Below are 23,630 nucleotides of genomic sequence, written 5' to 3' on the forward strand. Positions count from 1 at the left end.
GTATGACCTAACTTACCACAGTGGCTGCAAGTAGGTTTTTGATTCTTTTGAGTACCCTATTTGGAGGATTCACCTTCTTCCTTGTATCCAAAGCCTGCTTTACCATTTTGTTTATGAAAGTTTTCTTCATTTTGCAGATTCAATTGATCCATGTCCTTTTGAGATTTTACCATTCTCTCATTGACTTGTTTTTCAGAGATTAGATCACTTTGTAAGCTTGCATTGATTTGTCTTTCAGTAATTAAGTCATTTCTCAAATTCTCATTCTCAGATCTCAGATTCATAATTTCTTCATTTGCATTAGATAATTGAGTTACAAGATTTTCAAGCTGAGAGGATTGATTATTCCTTACCTCTAAGTCTTCAGCTGCCTTGTTCCTTTGCTTCAAGATTTTGCATAGCCTGATGGACTGGATTCCTTGTTCCCTTTTGAGCTTTCTTACTTCTTCCTACAGAGATCCATTCTTTTCTAAGAGTTCTTTGATTGCTTTGTCAGCTTCATCTAAACTATTTGATGGTGAGAGATCTTCAATCTTTTCTTCAACATACTGATGGTCATTCATTTGCTTTGCAAGTTCTTTTCTTCTTTTCAAGGATTGTGAAAGATGCTCTTTTGCTTCATTGAGTTGAGCCATGGCCATTTTCAGATTTAGCTTTTCATTCTCAATAGTTTTGTCAAGTCTGAATATCTCCATTTGTCCTTGATCTTTGCTCAAGCTGTGAAACTTTTATCTTGAGAACCTTATAGCTCTGATACCAATTGTTGGAAATATTCAAGATATGACAAGTTACTGAGAGGGGAGGGGTGAATCAGTAACTTCTAAAATTTCAAACAATAAAACTGTATACTAATATATTCACCATTCATCCAAGTAACCTACTGTAAGCATGAAACAAAATCATTTGCAACACTTGAACACACAGATTTGGTGACCCATAAACCTTCCAAATAGAAAGTAAAACTGGGGTGGGGATGAAACCCACAAGCTTCGTTACTGCAGTATGAAGTTGGCCGGTTAAGGCTTACAATGACCACTTCTGGTGATCTGCCCTGTTAGGAGCACAAAGGATTGCTAGATCCACCTTGTTAGAGGATTTCCAAACATACAATAAAGTATGCACTCTATTAGGAGATTTACAAAAGACTGTTAAGTCTACCTTGTTAAAGGATTTACAAAAATTGATTCACCTGTTAGAATGAAACAGTGGATCTGATTACAACTGATTGCTGATAAGATCCGCTATGCTCTAATTCACCTTGATGTGATAGATAAAACTTTTCTGCTCCAAAACTCGACCTGCTGAATATCTTCACAATTCAGCCCACATACTTTCGCACGCATGTATTTCTTTCGTACTTTCACACTTTTACACTTTCACATTTTCATTCATTACCATTGCCATAACAACTATATTTGAATGATACAATACATTGCATATATATACCATCCATATAAACAATACATGCAAGGTCGGCTAAACAATACATGCAAGGTCGGCCAAAACAACAAGTGCAAATCTCTATACAAAGTCGGCCCAAGGTAAAAACTCGGGTTCACTGAACTGACTCGGTGTCCTTCTGATACTCGGCATCCACTGCGTTACTCGGCATCGTCATGCACTCGGTAGAAGTGAAGGCACGGTTCATACTAAACACTTTGAGTAGTTTTGAACTCGGTAACCACTGGAGACTCGATAGAAGAGATGTCACTCGGTGAATATTTCTATCTGAACTGTAGCTTGGTGATCAAAGGAAACACTTGATAGAACCTTGTGACTCGGTGATAGTTAGTTTCCTTGATATCCGTCTGAGCTCGGTAAAAATTAATTTCCTTGATAACCTCAGGAGCTTAGTTATCATGAAGTTCTCGATTACATCTTAGTACATCTTCACTCGGTCAAAACTGATTCCTTTCTTTACTTTGAACACTCAGTAAACACTGGCTGCTTTGTTCACCTTGATCACTCGGTAAACACTGACTTCTTTGTTCACCTTGATTACTCGGTAAATACTGACTTCTTTGTTCACCTTGATTACTCGGTAAACACTGACTTCTTTGTTCACCTTGATTACTCGGTAAACACTGAGAACTAGGTAAAGCTTGGCTTCCAGTGAGAGCTCGGTAAGCATTCAGAATCCAATAAGTGTTGTAACTAATGACAAAAATGTATCATAATGCCAACAGATATCATCAACAAAAATTTTAGATAGTAGAATACCTTTGCCTTTTTTTGTCTTCAAGTATAGATTTTTATTATCATTGGTCATCTCAAATCCAATTTTCACAAGATAATTGTGAAACCTTTCATATCATTCTCTTGGTGCTTGCTTTAAACCATATAAAGCTTTGTGTAGTCTACATACTATGTTTTTTTTGTTAGCATCAACAAATCCTTCTAGTTTCTCTGTAGAAACTTCTTCTAATATACCATTCAGGAATGCAAATTTAGCATCCATTTGATAAACTTTGGAACTTTTGTATGCAAAGTAAGAAAGTAGAGTTCTTACTCCTTCAAATCTTGCAACAAGGGTGAATAATTCTACATAGTCTATCCCTTCTTCTTATGAATATCTCTTGCAAACTAATCTTTCCTTATTCCTTGTGACTTCACCATTTTCATCTAACTTGTTTCTGAACACCCACTTGGTTACAATCACATTTTTATCATCTGATCTAGGAACTAGAGTCCATTTCTTATTTTTCTCAATCTATTCAATCTCTTCTTTCATGGCTTTACTATAGTCCTCATTCTCTAAGACATCCTTCACTATCTTTGGTTCATACATACTCAACAAACATGTATCACTTCTCAACTTGTTCCTTGTCATGGGTTTAGCATTTTTTTCTTCAATAATTTGTTCAGCAGGGTCATGTCTCGTGACATACTTTGATAATCTTGGTGTTGCTCTACTTTCCTCATTTGATCTTTCAACTTCTGAATCACTATGTACTTCTCTATTAGGTAATTCAACATCTCTTTCATGTACACTAATCTCAAAATCAAAATGTACCTCAGCTTCATTTTGTAACTCAACACCTAATTGTAGCTTAGTTCCTGAATGCAACTTGACATTCATAGTTTGTAACTTGATAGTCACTGAAACTTGATGTTAATTTGCAACTTGATTTACAACATCTTCATTAGCTGACATATCTTCATAGAAGTATATAAAATATTTGCATTCCTCTGGCTCCTTCATAGGTTCATCCTTATGTGCTCTATATATTCATCAAATTTCACATTCACACTTTCCACAATTTTGTTAGTGTTAGTATTTAAACACTTATAAGCTTTAATTCTTGTGGAATAACCAAGAAATATTCCTTCTTCACTTTGAGCATCAAATTTTCCATTCCTATTATCTTTGAGAATATATAATTTTCTTCCAAAAACCTTAAAACATTTTATATTGGGTGAGTATCCATACCATAGTTCAGAAGGTGTTGAATGTGTACCTTTCTTGACTTGCACATAGTTCAAGGTATAGATAATTGTACTTATAGCCTCTCTCCATTATTTTAAAGAAATATTATTCTCCATTATGAAGGTCCTAGCACAATCCATTATAGATTTATTCCTCCTTTCAACAATTCCATTTTGTGGAGGGGTCCTAGGTGCAGATGTTTGTCTTTTGATTCCTCTATCATTACAGAACATCTCAAACTCATTTGATATAAATTCTCCTCCCCTGTCAGATCGTAGAAATTTCAAACCTTTACCTATTTCCTTTTCAAATCTTGCTAAGTACCACTTAAACATTTGGAAAGCATCATATTTCTATTTCAGAAACATGACAGTCATCATCCTAGAATAGTCATCTACAAATAACATAATGTACTTATCACCTTTGTAGCTTTGCACTTTAATTGTTCCACAAAAGTCAATATGAACAATCTCCAAAATTCTTTTAGAGGTGCAAGTCTTACTCTTAACAGTAGACTTTTTCATTTTTCCTAACTGACATTTTTTACAAATTATATTGTCAGGTTTCTTGAACTTAGGCAAACCTCTCACTCTTTTCATGTTACTGATACTAACCAAGTTATCAAAATTAACATGACATAACCTCTTGTACCATAACCACACATCATCAATTCTACAACTAGACAAGTAGCATCATTCATATCAAGGTAGAATAGATTACCTCTAGTTTGATCACATTTTAAAATTATTTTTCCATTAGTATCATAGATCTTAGCTATCTTATTCTCAAACTCAACCTTGCAGCCTGAACTATTCATTTGTGACACACTCAAAAAATTATAGTTAAGTCTTTCAACACAATAAGCATTGTCACATAAAATCGTTTCTATGAGTTTGATAGATCCTTTTCCTTTTATTAGATAGAGCACATCATTACCAAATCTTACACTATTTCCATTATAGTAATTCAGGGTAATGAACTTATTTTTATCTCTAGACATGTGATGTGAACACCCACTATCAATGATCCATCTATCATTCTTGTTCACACAAGGCACTATTACAGTTGCCTTATCCTCATTAGATTCATCCTTCATTGCAACATATACCACTTTATCATCATGATCATCAGATCCATCTTTAGTTTCCTCTTCTACAATGTAGCAAGACTTCTTGCCTTTGTCTTTGTAATCTTTGTTGTCTTCATCTCTTTTACTTTTGTATTTTGTCTCCACCTCCATTGTTCTTCTTCTTTGGATATCTAGCAGCAATATGACCAACCTCATTGCAATTGAAACACATGATAGGTAACTTACCTTTTAATTTTCCTTTACCTCTATGAAATCTCCTTGCAAGTAGTGCTTCAAGCTATTCTAAATCTTCCTCATCTATATCATTGTCATTGGAAACATATTTTACCTTTTTCTTCTTCTTCTTCTCATTAGGTTCCTTTAATGATAGCTTAGATTTGAAAGAAGATTCCACATTGTCATATTTGAAGTTGTCAAAATTAGATAGCTCAAAATTAGTGAGCCTACCTACTAGACCTTTAAGAGTCTGATTAGAATCTAGTATACATCTCAGTTCTTGTATAGTAGAAACTCTAATAACATAAATGGGAAAAAATGTTCTCAAAACTTTACTCAACACAATATCATCATCTATCTTATGATTAGCTCCTCTTATAGCATTAACAACATCTTTTATTCTAGATCAATATTGAGCAATATTCTCACCTTCTTTCTTTCTCATGTCATCAAACTTACCTCTAAGACTTTTAGATTTGGCTCTCAAAATATTTGTGTCTCCTCCATAAATGGTGCGAAGAGTATCCCACATCTTCTTTGCAGAATCAAAACCCTTGATATCATTGTACTCAACATAACTTAGGGTAGAGATAATCTCCAACATTTTCTAATTATGTTCTTTCCCTTTCTTTAGGTTATCAATAGTTAGGGCTCTAGTAGGATTCACATGCTCAATGGTAATGGTAGATTGTGCATGGTCTCCAAGACCTCCTAGATGTATCTTCATTAGACTTTTCCATGCAAGGAAGTTGTCCTTGTTGAGCTTGGGTACCTCTCTCTTTGACATCTTGATATTTTTCTTATATTACCTTCAAACTAGTCCTTTTGAGTAGATGGCTTTGATACCAATTGTTGGAATTCTTTAGAATAACTAAGGGGGTGGCTGAATTAGTTATCCAAGGTCCAAATGTATGAATAAGACTTTTCACAGCTTAGTGAGCCCATATCCATAAAATATATTCATCATGCATGCATCCATTAGATCATACAACTCTTAAACTTGTAGGTTACTATATTTGCATATTCATATGAGTTTTCATGTAGATAACACATTAGTTTGCACTCCAATTTAGTACATGTTGTCTAATACATCTCTTTTGGGATACACCTTTATATTCTTATCCTCTCATTATTGCACATACATTCATGCCTAATGGAGGATAATCAACTCTTTATGGACATGTGCTTAGTTGTTATGCTTATCTCTTGCATGACTCTTAGTCATCTTGATTTCCTTTCTATACAAGGCACTTATATGATGTATTCATCCAATTATCTGATTAACCCATTCTCATTTAATCATCTCTTGTCTCTCTTGTGTTATCTTTTGTGCTTCTTGATCTTAAAATTTTATTCTTTCCTTAGGAAAATCCTTACATTGTATAAGATCTTGAGGAATATTTTTACATGGTATTAGAGCCATAGGAGTTTCATTGCACGATCATTCAAAATTTTGTGTTTTGTAGGTCAAGATTGGAGCTTGTTGGTGCAAATCAAATGTTGGCATCACATTTAGAAAGTCAAAAAAACCCTAAATTAATTTTTTTCTCATCAAAATCAGACATTGGAGGTGAAATCTAGAGTCATTTTATTTTTTAGAGGTGAAATGATGATGATTCAAGAAAAATAATTATAGAGGATATTTTCAAACAACGATATCTCACTCATCTAGACTTCTTTTTTCGAGCAAGTTTTTTTAAATTTTGGGGTAGAATTTTGTGATCTCTATTTTGGAATTCTCCTAAAAATTACAAATCCTTATTTTAATAACTATAGAGGCTTCATTCTAGCACATACAGACACATTTTTGGGTGCTATTCTTTTTTAGGTGCATAATTTTTTGTCTACTTTCCAGTTCTGGTGTCAGTTTTGAGTAATTTTGAGTGGACATAGTACTTTCAACATTTGCTTATTTTTGGCCTATTTTGGCACTTGTAACTAATTATATCCTTGAGAGATCTCTTGTCTTATCTTGTTGAATAATATATAGCTTCATATTTTCTATTGTAAGCATCAAAATTAGAAGTCCACTTTGGTTCATTTTGACAAGTGGTAATTGTACATACACTAAGTATAAAGTGCCAAAATCATCCATTTTGGGGGGGTTATTTGATTGAGTGATTTGGGGGGGGGTGTCTTGAGTATTTGTACTTCTCAATCTCTCATCTTCTTTCATTCTTCATCATGCGTTCTCCTAGATTTCTAGTTTTAACTCCACATAATTATGCTACATGGAAAATTAGAGCATGGAGTAAAATGATGAAACCATGGTTACACCATATGATCCTAATAAACTAAATGAATGTAATCATAACAATACAGTTTCTATTGTTACTTTGAGGAAATATGTACATGACGATCTTATCTTCCATATTGACACTTGTAAAATAGTAAAGGAAGCATGCAATATGTTTGCTAGCTTATATACAAAAGTAGAAAAAGCTAGGGGTTTTGAACTTGATGAAAATCTTATGTCATTAGATCCTAAGGAATTTGACACAATTAAAGAATATGTCACCAAGGCATATGAGTTAAGGTAAATGGTTAATGATTGTGGAATCACCATAGAGTATGGAAAATTGATCCATAATTTGATGAGAAAACTTCCTCTAGAGTATGCACCATTTGTTTCTGGCTTCAAAATGCATAAGTTCACCATAGGTTCTTCCTACACCAGGCCTTCATTTGATGCCTTCACAAAGATCTTGATGGTAGAAAAATCAAAATTGATGAACATGGGGATTCTCAAGTCTTCAACCTCTAAAGCATTGGTGGCAAGTAAAGGGAATCAAGGAAAATGGTCTAATAAGAAGCAACAATCATAAAAATTCACAAGAGAAAGAGCACTCAACGTTATCAGCACAAGAAAACTCTAACAATAAGGGGAAATTATCTAAGAAGGAGTTGCTTGTGAATATTTCAAGAAGAATGGACATGAAAAACATCATTATTATAAGGAGATAAATGAACTCAAGAATCTTCTTAAGAAGAATCAAAGTAGTGTTAGATTGTGGTGACTGATCAGGAAAGTACTGTACATACTTCATAAATAGTGGGGTTCCTGAATTTTTTTTTTTTTTGGAAGTAGCCGACATGGTAGCCGACATATTATGGCCGACATATGGCCAACATGTTATAACCCTAAAGCGGTTTAATACTTGTATAAAAGGGCTTAGGGTTGGGTATTTTATATAGGTGGTGATACAAAATTGGTTCTTGCGGCGGTATTGAGCTGTAAGGGATTACGGATTGTAATCAGGTTGTAATCACTGGATTGTAATAAGATCGGACTTGCTATTTGGTGGACATAGCCCAGGGATTGGGTGAACCACGTTAAATCTTGGTGCCTTGTGTTTATTTCTGTGTGTTCTATTATTTTCTGTTATTGGTTATATTTGCATGTAGTTTTTATTTCTGTCCATGGTTTTTTCCTAACAAGTGGTATCAGAGCAAGGTTGTCTTTTAGTTATCCTCTGCAGGAAAGTCTCACAGTTAAGTGGGAGTCTCACAGTTGAGTGGGAGTGATGGCAGATGAGGGTAAGTTGAGGGTTGACAGGTTTAACAAGCAAAACTTCCAGTTATGGAAGATGCAAATGGAAGACTATTTATATCAGAAGGATTTATGGAAGCCGTTGGAAGGAAAAGCCAAGAATCAGGGAACTATGTCAGAGGCTGAATGGGATCTTTTGGACAGAAAGGCACTCGGAAGCATTCGGTTATGCTTGGCACCATCGGTGGCATTTAATATTACAAAAGAAAAGACGACAGAAGATTTGATGAAAACCCTAGCGACATTGTATGAAAAGCCCTCTGCTTCAAATAAGGTATTTCTCATGAAGCGTTTATTTAATATGAAAATGGCAGAAGGTGGATCTGTTGCAGATCATTTAAATGAGTTTAATACTATTACTAGTCAATTATCTTCTGTGGGTATCAATTTTGATGAAGAAATTAGGGCTCTCTTGATTTTGTGTTCTTTGCCTGAAAGCTGGAATGGCTTGGTAATGGTGGTGAGTAATTTTGTTCTTGGATCTAGTACCCTAAAATATGATGATGTGATCGGTGTTATTTTAAGTGAGGAAACTCGTAGAAAATCCTCAAGTGGATCTACATCAGGAAGTGCTTTAAATGCACAAAGCAGGGGCAGAAAAATTGAAAGAGGAAGTAACTCTGGAAATCGTGGGAAATCAAGAGGAAAGTCAAAGGGGAGGAGGTCTCAATCGAGAGGACCAAATGATTGCTAGTACTGTGGGAAACTAGGGCACAAAAAGAAAGATTGCTGGACTCGAAAGAAAAATGAAGGAGATAAATCAGATAGAGACAAAGAGGCAAATGTGGTAAGTAACAAATCCGAAGAGGATGCTTTGCTTCTGTCTTTAGAGAATGTTGATGATTCATGGGTTTTAGATTCTGGTGTTTCTTTTCATGCTACACCTCATAGAGGTTATTTCATTTATTATGTCCAAGGGGATTTTGGGCTTGTTTATTTGGGGGATAATGAACCCTGTCAGATTGTTGGAAAGGGAAAAATTAAGATTAAGTTGCAGAATGGGAATCATTGGCTACTACATGAGGTAAGACATGTTCCAAAACTAAGTAGAAATTTAATTTCAGCAGGGCAACTCGGTGATGAGGGTTGTGTAGTTACTCTTAATGATAAAAATTGGAAGGTTTCAAAAGGTTCCCTTGTAGTAGCAAGAGGTGTGAAAGTAGGCACCTTATATCTTTGTACAGGTCATATTGTTCCTTCTACTTTGATTGTTTCAGAGAAAAATGAATATTCAGGAACAATTACTGCAGTTGAGCAGGGAGAACAAATAGCTGCTGTAGATTCTGATACAACGCTGTGGCACAATAAACTTGGGCACATGAGTGAGAAAGGTATGAAAGTAATTCATTCAAGGAAAGCTTTACCAGGTCTAAAATGTGTGAATATGGATTTCTGTGAAAGTTGTGTGTATGGAAAACAAAAGAGAGTGAGTTTTGTAAAGACAGGGAAGGAAAACAAAAAGGAGAAATTAGAGCTTGTGCATACAGATGTATGGGGACCGGCTCAGGTATCTTCCCTTGGTGGCTCTCATTATTATGTTACATTTATTGATGATGCAACTAGAAAAGTATGGGTTTATTTCCTTAGACAGAAATCTGATGTATTTCAAACTTTTAAGAAATGGAAATGCTTGGTTGAAAATGAGACTGGTAAGAAATTAAAATGTCTCAGATCTGATAATGGTGGTGAGTATTGCAGTCATGAATTTGAAGATTATTGCTCCACTAATGGTATTCGTAGACAAAAAACTGTTCCAAGGACTCCACAGGAAAATGGAGTGGCTGAACGCATGAACAGGACTATAATGGAGCGTGCAAGGAGCATGAGGTTGCATGCTAGGTTGCCCTTACTCATTGTTAACCAAGTGACTCAGTTTATATCGATCTTGTAGTGATAGCATTGATTGAGCTATGCAGTGTGAATAAAGTGATTCAATTTATATGCCAAGTTTCACAGTATTTGTTGAGTCACCAATGTAGATTGAGTTCAAGACTACTTGGAAGTGATTAGTATGGACCAAGTTTCTATGTCTATTGAGTGCATGATGATGCAGAGCATTGATAGTGGATGCTGAGTATTAGTACCTCACCGAGTCAGTCTTCAAAACCTGAGTTCCTACACTTTGGCCGACTTTGTGATTCTTATGTAAACTTGTCTTATGGCCAAATTTGTAATTTATAAATTGAATTGGTATATATGTAATGTATTGTGTCACATCCAAAATGACATGGAATGAAAGTAATGAAATAATCAGAGAAGAGCAATAGAGAAAATTACAAAGGCTACAACAGTATAATGAGTAGCAAAGATTTATCTATCATAGCAAGGTGATTTGTATACTCAGAGGAATCTCATTCAGCAAACCAAGTTGCAGATTAGAGATCAACCACTACTTCATCCTGATAGGTGGATTAGTCAAATCCTTTAACAAGGTAGACCTAATAGTCTTGTGAAAATCTCTTTACCAAGTGCATATTTTATTGTATGTTTATAAATTCTTTTGTAAGGTGGACCTAGCAGTCCTTATTGCTCCTAATATGGTAGATCATAAAAAGTGATCATTGTGAGCCTTAACATGCCAACTTTGTACTATAGTACTAAAGCTTGTGGGTATCATCCCCACCCCAGTTTTACTTTCTATTTGGAAAGTTTCCGGGTTACCAAATTATGTGCCAAAAGTGTTATGTATGCTTTAATATTTTTAGTTTCTCATGCATGCAATTAAATCAAAATTCACATGAAGGATTAATTGCTAATTAAGGATTAATTTTTATAAGTTACTCATTGACCCCTCCCCTCTCAGTAACTTAGCCTAACATAATATTTCCAACAATTGATATCAGAGCTTTTTAGTTCTCAAAGAAAAGTTTAATAGCTTCAACAAAGATCAATAGCTATGAAGGTATTCAGACTTGACAAGGCTATTGACAATGAGAAGCTAGATTTGAAATTGGTTATTTGACAACTCAAGAAAGAAAAAGAGAAACTCTTTCAATCCCTAAAAAGAAGAAAAGATATTGCAATCCAGATGAATGATCAACTCTGCATTGAAGAAAGAATTGAAGACATCCATTCAAGAAATTCAAATGAAGTTGATGAAGCAATCAAAGAACTATTTGAAAAGAATAGTACTCTTCAAGATGAAGTAAGAAAATTAAGAAGAAAACAAGAAATTTAGTCAGTTCGACTGTATGAAGTCATAGAAGAGAAAAATAAGATAAGAGAAGAGATAGAAGGAAAGAACAATGAAATTCATCACCTATCCCTTCAACAAGTAGACTTCATTGATCAACTCAGCAATGCAAATGAAGAAATCATGAATCTAAGATCAAAGAATGAAACACTAGAAGGAAAACCAATGAAAGGATAATGAAATCTCAAGAAAACATGAATCACTTGAATAAGAAAAATCATTATAGACAAAAAGGAAAAGCAGGAATTGGATATATAGAAGAAGGTGAATCATCCAAGCAAGGAGCTCAAAAGAATCAAAAACCTACTTGCAGTCATTGTGGTAAGATAGGTCATACAACAAACAAATGTTGGAGAAATGGGAAAACAAAATTCAATGGAAAATGCTACAATTGTAATAAGCATGGTCATAGAGCAAATGAATGCAAAGGAAAACCAAAATTTGAAGGAAAATGTCATAAATGTAAGAAGCATGGGCACAAGTCATCATAATGCAAAATGAAGATATTGAATCTAGTAGAAAAGATTGTAAAAGCTATATTTGGTTGGGACTATAACACTTGGTGCAAATGTCATTACTGTGGAGAATTTGGACACATTGGAATGAATTGTCAGAAACATCACATGAGGAAAAGAGATACTACTAGAAGATGTTTCATTTGTACAAAACTTAGTCATCTTGCCAAGAACTATATGAATATTGGAAGAATTGAAGATGAATTAAAGGAAAAAGCTGATAACATTAGAAAGAAAATGAGACAACAATGGGTTCCAAAATCTTCTAATGCAAGTTCGAGCAATGATGATCAAGTCATTCAAGAATTGGGTGACTCCACCATTTCCACTTGATTTATCAAAAGAGAACTAGAACTAGGATATTGAAGAAGACATCCAATATTAGTTCTAGTTGATAGGATGAAAGATCCATATCAACATTCAAGATACAAAGTGATCATCGAGTAAGAGATGCCAGTCACTACCAAGTTACTATTTTTACCAAGAAAGGTTGGGAGTAACTAAATTTTGTGTGGTTACTGAGTCACAAAAGACTGCTTAGTATTCAATGCAAGTGAAGTGGATAATAGTCTTCCATTTGAGTGAACAATTGTACTAGGCATTTATGGTGATCAAAAGAAGAAGTTTAATAAAAGGGTGAGATCGAAGTCATTTTTCACTGCAAATTTTCAAGAGTTATCTATGCAGAGCAATCTTTAGAGCATTCAAGTGATTTGAGTGAATTGTTTCTGAAAGTTTTCATATTCTCTCAAACCCTACTGAGCAAAGATGACATTCACTAGTAGCAAAACAAAAGAGGTTCAGACATGTTGGTTCGAGGTGTGGAATGGAAGGCATTGGATTTTAAGTTGACTCCTACCGCTACAAAAACCCTAGACCTAAGTGGAGCACAATAAAAAATTCTTCCAAAGGTACTATTAATTAATGATATTCATTCACATTTCAAATGTTCTATTCAAGATATCAAAACATTAGAGATGGATGGATCATTGAAGGAATTATGCATTGATGGTGTGTTGAAACCTGAGCATCAACATCTTGAAACAAAAGGTTTAACTCACATTTCGCATATGCCACAGGATTTTCAAGTCAAATGGATAAGATATATTCTTAGTCATGTGCACAATGGTCAACTATGGTTGGAACAACCAATATTGATAACCAAGAAGATGATCTAGAGGATCATTGGTCTTCCCATGTTGACAAAGGAAAAAATGACTAAAATGCTAGGTTAGGTTGAACTAGAGAAGAACCTTGTCGAGAGGGATTGAAGGGGAATGAAGATAAGCCATGTTACTAACATGGAATTGAAGTTTGGTATACATGTAATCACTCACACAACCTATAGCTCAAGCAGGTTGAACAATGTATCTTGTGAAGCAGTTGATTTAGCATACAAGGTGGTCAAGAATAACTTGTCACTTGACTTTGCTAAGTTACTACTGAACCAATTCAACAAGAACATGGAGAGAATTAGAACTTCCAAAACCAATCCATGTAATTTTGGTTCACTCTTGACTTGTTTATTTTTCTATGTTTAAAAGTTATTCCCATCAAAAGGTACAATAGTTTGGAGAAAAAATGTACATGTTCTTTATTATTAATGAGTACATTGCTGAAATGGGAGAGAATTATGCAAGTATTATGGATAGCTACTTTGACGCATTCAAAGAGAAGATGAATAAAAAATTTAGGATTCCAAAGAACCTAGTTGAGGATTATAAAGATGATGTTTGATTCATGGTTGATAGTGAGAAAGTATACATTCAGGTAGTTAGGCCAAGAATAGCATGGGTAAAACCTCTAGGATATGAGGTGAATATTGATGAAACTAAAGAAATAATTGAGGCATTGGTAAATGATCTTGTTGATCCTAAAGCTACTTACTTAGCACCTATGCTAAGGAAAAGGCTAGAATAGAACTGGAAATCAAAATTCCTTAGGCAATCAACAAGGGAAAGAAGATAATTGCTAAACTAAAAACCAGTTCCACTCTTTTGTTGACTAAAGGCAAAGGAGAGGATAAATAAGTAGAAGATGAAGAAAAGTTAGAGGAAGAAGAGAAAATAAAGAATAAAGGTGAGGTAATTATTACCAAGCTTGCCAAAACATCTACTACTATGTTCACTAGAAGATCATCCCAGAAGAAAGCAAATAAAGAAGGAGGAGATATAATCTTCAAGAGGTCTCCACCCATCTTTGAGGAAAGGATGAAAGAATTAGAATCAAGATCTGGCATAACAAACTTTAAGACACTGAAATATGAGGCCAAGACTGCAAATGAGTAAATGAAAATAGAAGAAGTATTAATAACTAAAATGGGTAAGTGGAAATACTCCCTAGACCATCATTATTAGTAGATTCCTAATGATTTAATGGAGAAAGTCAAGCCAAGATGGGAGCATGCCATGAAAACTACAAAAGATATCTATGAGCAGACCTTGAGGCAACTCATGCCAAATTTAGATGATAAGGAGGTAAAATAATCTTTGAAGAAAAATGAAGAAAAGCTAACTTTAAGATTCAACACTTGTCTTGTACTGTTGAAAGACATTGTGCATGTTGTGAAGAATGCTACAAACACATGGAAGACTGTTTATCTTCTTCACAAGCTGAGTGATTTTGTAGTTAGTGTAAGTTACAAGGATGATGATGATGATCAAGAGAAAGATGAAGAGATTGATAATGAAGAAGTCACTAATTTTGATAATGTAGATGATGAAGAAGAACAAGGGTAGGAAGCTATTGAGGAAGACTTACTAGATGTGCAAGATACTAAGGAGACTAACCTGGTAAAGATTGTTGTATTGGTCATAGCCTCACTTCCTCATTCTCCAAGAAAAATATTGAAAATACCAAGCTGATAGAAAGCATTAACAGGATTGACTAGCACTGAAAGCACAAGCACTCAATCAATCCTTTCACCTATCCAGCTTAGTACTTCATTAATAGAAGTTCCAAGCACTTCATCTACCAAATAGAAAGCTCTTCCCTCTACATGAATTTTGGCTACATTAGGTATTTCTACTACTGGTACTTTAATAAGTGTAGTATCCACTTTCTTAGCAAGTTCTACCATTTCTACAATTTTTTCCATTCCTACCATGCAAGTAATAAGTGCAAGGATAGTTGAGACCAAGCCTCAATTGAGCACAATTTTTTTTGGTAAAGGCAAAGAGAAGGAAGAAGATATATATCTTAATGAGGAGATTGAAATTCCTAATTGGGACATCTCTAACCTCAATCTTGATTAGATGCATGTTTTTGAGAACTTCTTCAAAAGAAAGCCAAGCAGAAAAGGCTTCGAGAGGAAAGAAACAAGGAATTTAAGATAATTAAGGATGCTAAGAATATCCTAGCATAGGCTCTAGGCATGGAGGTTGATACTTCTCAACCAATTTTGTATTAGTTAATAGAGGTAGTCCAGAGATATAATGAATATTTGGATGGACATGACAAATTGTTGCAGAAAGATGAGAAAAAGGTTGAGAATAAAGTTTTAGAAGTTATTGCTTAGAAAATTGCTATTCATCAAGTAGAATTATCTACTATTCTAGGCTCTCTAGAGACCTCCTGCATTAATGTATCTTTACTTTTTGGTAAACTTTGTGATACATCAATCTTCAATAAGGAAATAAAAGATAATTTTTCAAAGATTGATGAGGATCTAAAGGCAAGTGCATAGTAGTTGCAACTTGACCCGAGTTCAAGCTCTGCCTACTTCAAAAAAATCAAATTCTTGATAGATAAGAAAACAAAATTGCTGAGAGAAGAGGCAAGAATAAGATCAACATTGATAGAAATTTAGAACATGATTCTTCCAAACATGGATGCACTATAGAAACACATTGCACATGCAAAAAAGGTCATCCATGACAACAACTTCTCCATTTTAGACCATATGATAGAATTGTTAGCAAAAGTGTAGATTGCATTGCACACATGCAAGGTGTTGCAAGAGAATTGGGACAAGACTTTGGCACTTATCTTGAAGGTACATTTGGATTTCTTATCACATTTTGGCATTACTATGTAAATATATATATAGCATAAATCTTTGGCACTAATGTCAAAAAGGGGGGAGAAGATGTAAGGAGAAAGGGGGAGAAGATTGAAGGAGAAAAGGGGAGAAGATTGAAAAAAATATTGGAGAAGATTGAAAGATTCTAGAGAAAATGTATATATCAGATGTATAGTATATCATATATTATGTATGGGGGAGCATTACCATGTACATAAATATATCTCTTACAAAATCAATTTTGAAAAATCTCAAAAATAGTATACTCTACCGAGTTGGAGACATAAAGTGATGGATACAGATGTTCTTGAACATTTTGAGATTTAGTTTTGACTGATAAGTGTTTTTGTCACTAATGCAAAAGGGGAGATTTTTGACATTCCAATCATGTTTATTATTAGTGACATACACTTATTCAGATTCTAAGTATCTACCAAGCATATTGTATAGCTAACAATGTTAACCAAGCATTTTAATTGCCACTAAGTTCTACAGTTGCTACCAAGTCCTTTGGACATATTTTAGTTTGTGCTGAGTAGTTACTACTATGTGATGATCAATAATGTAAACTAAGCATCTCAATGTATGCCAAGTTTACCAATGCAAACTGAGTTGTGCAGTGCTTATCGAGTTCGCAGTTGATGTGATGCAAATCCAGTATTAACTAAGCTACTCAGTGTTAACCAAGTGACTTGGTTTATATTGAGCTCATCATGATAGCATTGACCGAGCTATGCAGTGTGAATCAAGTGATTCAGTTTATATGTCGAGTTTCATAGTATTCACCAAGTCACCAGTGCAAACTGAGTTCGAGACTACTTGGAAGTGATCAGTATGGATCGAGCTTCTACATCTACCGAGTGCATGACAAAGTCGAGCATTGATAGTGGATGTCAAGTATCAAAATCTCACCGAGTCAATCTTTAGAACCCGAGCTTGTACACTTTGGCCAATTTTGTGATTCTTGTGTAAAATTTTACTATGGCTGACCTTGTAATTTGTAAATTGAATTGGTATATATGTAATGTATTGTGTCACATCCAAAATGACATGGCATGGAAGTAATGAAATAAACAAAGAAGAGAAATAGATTGAATTACAAAGACTATAGTAGTATAAGGAACAAAAAAGATTTATCTATCACAACAAGGTGATTTTTATACTCAAAGGAATCTCATTCAACAAACTAAGTTGCAGATCAGAGATCAGCCATTGCTTCATCCTAATAGGTGGATCAATCAAATCCTTTAACAAGGTAGACCTAATAGTCTTGTGAAAATCTCTTTATCGAGTGCATACTTCATTGTAGGTTTGTATATCCTTTTGCAAGGTGGACCTAGTAGTCCTTATTGCTCCTAACTGAGCAGATCATTAGAAGTGATCATTGTAAGCCTTAGCATGCCAATTTTATACTATAGTACTAAAGCTTGTGGGTATCACCCCCACACTAGTTTTACTTTCTATTTGGAAGGTTTCTAAGTTACCAAATTGTGTGTCAAAAGTGTTATGTATATGCTTTTGTATTTTCAGTTTATCATGCATGCAATTAGATTAGAATTCACATGAAGGATTAATTGCTAATTAAGGATTAAGTTTTATAAGTTACTAATTCACCCCTCCCCTCTCAGTAACTTAGCCTATCATAATATTTACAACAAGGGGGATCTTTTCCTCACATGAGGTATTATTCTATCACTCGACTCATGTGTTGCCTCCTATAAAGCTTGACAACCTTTGTATGCTTGATGATGCTTGGATTTATCAATAATCACTACTTATTAGAAATAATTGAATGTATGCACTTATCCTTTACATAGCTCAGCATGTATAGAGTTTTGACCCTAAAGAAAAATATAGTATTGTTAGTTAGTGAAAAACACTTAGCGAATTATTAGGCAGGATTGGTCAATTGAATCATTATGACTGAGCCATTCTATATAGATTGAGTAATTTAACAAAGACATGTTTGTATTGCAATTAGTGTTGAGCAGTAGTTATTATCGATCAAGTCAATGATCATCAAGTACTCCAATATTAGTAGAGTTAGTTAGGAGACAATAAACATGCCAAGTGCATACATATGTTGAGTCTAATAGAGAGTGAGTAACATAATGTATGCCAACTATAGTTGAAGCCCAGTGATAGCATGAAGAACTAACATGGTCGAGTATTACCAACCTATTAGTGCCAAGTAAGAAAATTATATATATATTTTTAGAATGAAACAAAATCTTATGTAAATGATTTTTTTCAAGTTGGAGATGTATTTGTTTGATCAAGGAGTTTATTAATGAGGTAATTAGACTTTTAACTATGGATTACTCATCCCTATGTAGAGGGATTAGCCAATTGGAAAATTGCAAAGACTAAGGGGAAAATTGGATGGATCAAGATCTGGAAACTTCTAAAAAAACTATTTAAGTACGATCTAGAGATAGGAAAATTTTGTAGGGATTTTGTAGATTGGATGCGTGCAAAGTTAAAGGTGAATTAAGAAAGCAACCAAGCCGTGTAGTGAATAGTTATTGAAGATCTATCACAAAGAGGTGATATCATATTGAATAGAGGAGATTCGTTAATAACATTCATGTGCAAACTAAAGGATCATGTATTGATATATTTTAACATGTGTTTTAGGGTAAATCTCTTAGTAGAGTGGTCCTAACATCACTATAAAAATCTCTTAATAGGGGTGCTCACTTACTTGTGTAGTTAAAATACTTTAATCAAGGTAGGTTGAATAAGTTTTGTAAGATCTTAATAGGGTAGACCCCTCATAAGGTAGATCATTAGAAGTGATCAAACATTGTTTCCCTAATAAGAAAACTTTATTGCTGTAGTAGTGAAGATTTTTTGGGTGTCGTCCCTACCGTAGTTTTACCTTCACCTTGGAGGGTTTCTGTATTACCAGATCTATGTGTTATGAGTTATTATGTGTTTGTAATTTGTATTCATGCAATTAGATATTAGATCTAATATTACATTACAATGAATGTTTGATTGGATATATAGTAAATTGAGATAGGGTTTCATGATGAAGTTATCAATTACATTTCATGGTTGAAGTGTTAAAAGTTTTATAGATCCTAATTCACCCCCCCTCCTTTTGTATCTTACTTTCCCTATTAGATTTTCCAACATAGAGTAGTTTGGTCACAATGTTGATTGATCAACTCTACCTTGTAAATGAATAAGTGTTTTGGACTAACTAAAAATACTATGAGTGTCTTTAATGTTGATAATTGATTGAAAAGAGATTGTTGATGAAGGAGATTGTTAAAGAGGGAGATTGCATGTTTCAATCATTTTTTTATCACTGATGTCAAACCTATTATTTTCTGGTAAGACAACTACTTATATGATTTAATTACTATCATTTATTTGATTAATGAAGAAGATTTGATCAAAAGATGTAATAATAGCACCTAGGGGAAAGGTTGAGTTATGATTATGTAAAGTAGTACAAGAATCAGTTAAGATAGTGATAACATGATGTATTGATAATCTACTTAAGGTTACAAAGGTTGGTTACACTATAAAATTTTAGAAGAACAAGTTACACAAATTTTGTCTACCAAGCTTGACCGAGTGGATATTAGGTGTCGAGAAAAGTTAGTGCAAGTCGAGCAAAAAATCAGTTGGATTCGAGTAAAAGTCTATTCTAGTGTATTCCAAGTAGAACAATGGATGCCAAGTAAATTTTAGTTGATTTCAAGCACCAGTAAAATTTAGTTTGTGCTGAGCGATTTTACAAAAGATGTCGAGCGACACAGTATGTGCTGAGCATCAAAAGTAAGATAATGTTGAGTGGTCACATTATTTAAAAGATCATGAATTTAATGGATCTAAGTTAACAAGTTTGTTTTCTTTGATTATGTGAACTAGGTGGAAGATAAGATCGATGATCTGGAGGCACATAATTCAAGGTAAACCATTTTTAGGCAAATTCAAAGAGGATTCAAGGAGAAGTTTCTAGAAAAGATATGGAATGTGGGATAGATTCATTGTATCCTACCTAATCCATCCATACCCTATATTGGACAATGGAGAATGAGTAGTAAAAGATCTTAATTTCCTATTTATGGGAATGATTGGTCAAAAGAAAAGGTAGTCATGTGCAAGAGCCTAAAGAAGTCAAGGAGACAAGGGTTTTGCTTCATCAAGTGACCTAAGAGAAGAGTTTGCAATGACATGTTAAAAAATAAGTCTTAAGGGTATGAATGCTTGAAGGGTGAACAAGCTATCAAAGCTACAATGAGTGAAGGCCAAGCATAATGGATGACTAAAATAGAGATCTGTAATCTACAAATGGAGTTGTAAGTTGTTATCAGATCAAGCCTTACTGTTACTCTCTAATAATTGTATTAGTCTAGGGTAAATCCTTTGGATTAAGGTTGACCTAACAGTCATTTGTAAATCCTTTAACTGAGTGACATTCCAAGTGAATGGTCTAAAGTCCACTAACAAGGTTCACTCCTAATACGGTGATTGAAATTCTTTAATAGGGTTGCATTTAATAGTGTGTATTGTAACCTTTAACATGTTTGGCTTTTCACAGGGCATCACTTCAGAAGAGTGAAAAAGAGTAGCATGTTACTGGTGGTTTTTCTTAAATTGGGTTTCCATATAAATCATTGGGTCAAGTATGTTGATGAATCTATTATGTTTCATATTCGCATTTCTACAAGTTTATTTAATAGTAACCTACAAGTTTTAAGTGATTGCATAATCTTAAGGATGCATGCATGAAGTCAAATGTTTTATGGATTTACTAAGCTATGAAAGTTATATTTATATATCTGGACCTTGGATAACTAATTCACCCTCCCCCCCAGTCATTCTAAAGTATTCCAAAAACTGGTATTAGAGCCATTTTCTTAAGAGAACTAGTTTGAAGGTACTAGAAGCATAAAGATCAAGATGTCAAAAAGAGAAGTACCCAAGCCTAATAGAGATAACTTTTTTGCATGAAAAAGTTTGATGAAGCTACACCTTTGAGGACTTGGAGATCATGCATAATCTACCATTTCCATTGAGCATGTTGATCCTGCTCGTGCCCCAACTGTTGAGGATATGAAAAAGAAGAAAGAATGTAACCATGCAATGCTGGAGATTACCTCTGCCCTAAGCTATGCTGAATTTGATGATAACAAAGGTCTTAATAATGCAAAGAAAATGTGGGATGCCCTAACCACTATCTATGGAGGAGATGCTAATGTTCTAAGAGCTAAAGCTAAAAGTCTTAGAGGTAAGTTTGATGATATGAGAATGGAAGAAGGTGAAAATATTGCTCAATATGTTAAAAGGATAAAATAAGTTGTTAATACAATAAGAGGAGCTACTAGTAATATAGATGATGGTACTATACTAAGTAAATTTTGAAGGACACTATTTCTTATATATGCTATTAGAGTTTCTGTAATTTAAGAACTGAGATGTATACCAGGGAATAAGCTAACACTTGAAGGTTTGGTAGGTATACTCACTACTTTTGAGCTATCTAACTTTGATAATTACAAACTTGAAAATGTTGAATCTGATTTCAAAGCTAAGGTATCATTAAAGGAACCTGATGAAAAGAAAAAGAAGAAAAAGAAGAACCATGTGTCCAGTGATAGTGACACAGATGATGAGGATGTAGAATAGCTTGAAGCACTACTGTCAAGAAGATTCCACAAAGGTAAAGGCAAGTTTAAAGGTAAATTACCTATCATTTGTTTCAATCACAATGAGGTTGGTCATATTGTTGCTCGATGTCCAGAGAAGAAGAATTACAGAGGTGGTGACAAATACAAGAGTAGAAGAGACGAAGAGAACAAGGATTACAAAGATAAAGTCAAGAAGTCATGCTACATTGCTGAAGAGGAAACAAGAGATGAATCTGATGAACATGATGATGAAGTGGTGTATGTTGCAATGAAGGAAAAATTTGATGAAGATGAGGAAACAATACTTGTGACTTGCGTGAACAAGAATGATAGATGTATCATTAATAGTGGGTATTCACATCACATGACTAGAGACAAAATTAAGTTCATTACCTTGAATTGTTATGATGGAAATAGTGTAAGATTTGGTAATGATGCACCATGTTGATAAAGGGAAAAGTCTCTATCAAACTCACATATAAGATTTTATGTGACAATGCTTACTATGTTGAAGGACTTAACTATAATTTGTTGAGTGTGTCACAATTGAATAATTTGGGATGTAAGGTTGAGTTTGAAAACAAAATTGCTAAGACATATGACACAAATGGAAAACTAATTGGAAAAGGTGATCAAACTAGGAGTAATCTGTTCTCTCTTGATATAAAGAATGCTACTTGTCTTGTTGTAAAATTTGATGATGTGTGGTTATGGCACAAAAGGTTATGTCATGTCAATTTTGATAACTTGGTCAGTATTAGTAACGTGAGAAAAGTTAGAGGTTTACCTAAGTTGAAAAAACCTAATAATATAATGTGCAAACAATGTTAGTTAGGCAAAATGACAAAGTCAAGTTTTAAGAGTAAAACTTATACCTCTAAAAGACTACTAGAGATTGCTCATATTGACTTGTGTGGTCCAATTTATGTACAAAGCTACAAAGGAGATAAGTACATTATGTTGTTTGTTGAGGACTATTCCAGAATGATGATAGTCATGTTTCTGAAATAGAATTCTAATGCTTTCCAAATGTTTAAGTGGTACTTAGCAAGAGTTGAAAAGGAAACAGGTAAAAGTCTGAAGTGTTTGAGATCTGATAGAGGAGGAGAATTCACATCACATGAGTTTGGGATGTTCTGTAATAATAGAGGAATCAAAAGATAGATATTTGCACCTAGAACCCCTCCAAAAAATGGGATAGCTAAAAGGAGAAATAGCTCTATAATGGACTATGCTAGAACACTCATGATGGAGAAAAATGTTTCTTTGAAATCCTAGAGAGAAGCTATAAGTACAACTGTCTATACCTTGAATCGTGTACAAGTCAAGAAAGGTACTTATTCAACACCTTTTGAACTATAGTATGGATACTCACCCAATGGGAAATACTTTAAAGTATTTGGAAGCAAGTCTTACATTCTTAAAGACTTTAGGAATGGTAAACTAGATGCGAAAAGTGAAGAAGGTATATTATTAGGATATTCCACAAGAAGTAAAGCTTATAAGTGTTTAAATACTAACATTAACAAAGTTGTGGAAAGTGTAAATGTAAATTTTGGTGAATATACAAAAGTACATTAGGCTGAACCTATGAAGGAGCTATAAGAATACAAATCATTTGTATAGTTTTATGAAGGTATGCCTACTGAAGAAGATGTTGCAAATCAAGCTACAAACCAACATCAAGTTTCAGTGACTATCGAGTCACAGACTATGAATGTCAAGTTGCATTCAGGAACTGAGCTACATTTAGATGCTGAGTTACAGAATGAAGTTGAAGCACATTCTAATTCTAATATTAGAATACATAAAAAAGATGTTGAACTACCTAACAGAGATGTACATAGTGACTCTAAAGTTGAGAGACAAATTGAAGAAACTAGAGCTGAACCAAGATTATCTAAATATGTTAAAAGACATCATCATGCTACACAAATTATTAGAGATAAAGATGCTAGACCAATGAAAAG

Source organism: Cupressus sempervirens, chromosome 5 (genome assembly GCF_028749045.1).
Source record: "Cupressus sempervirens isolate cs-2001-9-10 chromosome 5, ASM2874904v1, whole genome shotgun sequence".
Taxonomy (NCBI): domain Eukaryota; kingdom Viridiplantae; phylum Streptophyta; class Pinopsida; order Cupressales; family Cupressaceae; genus Cupressus; species Cupressus sempervirens.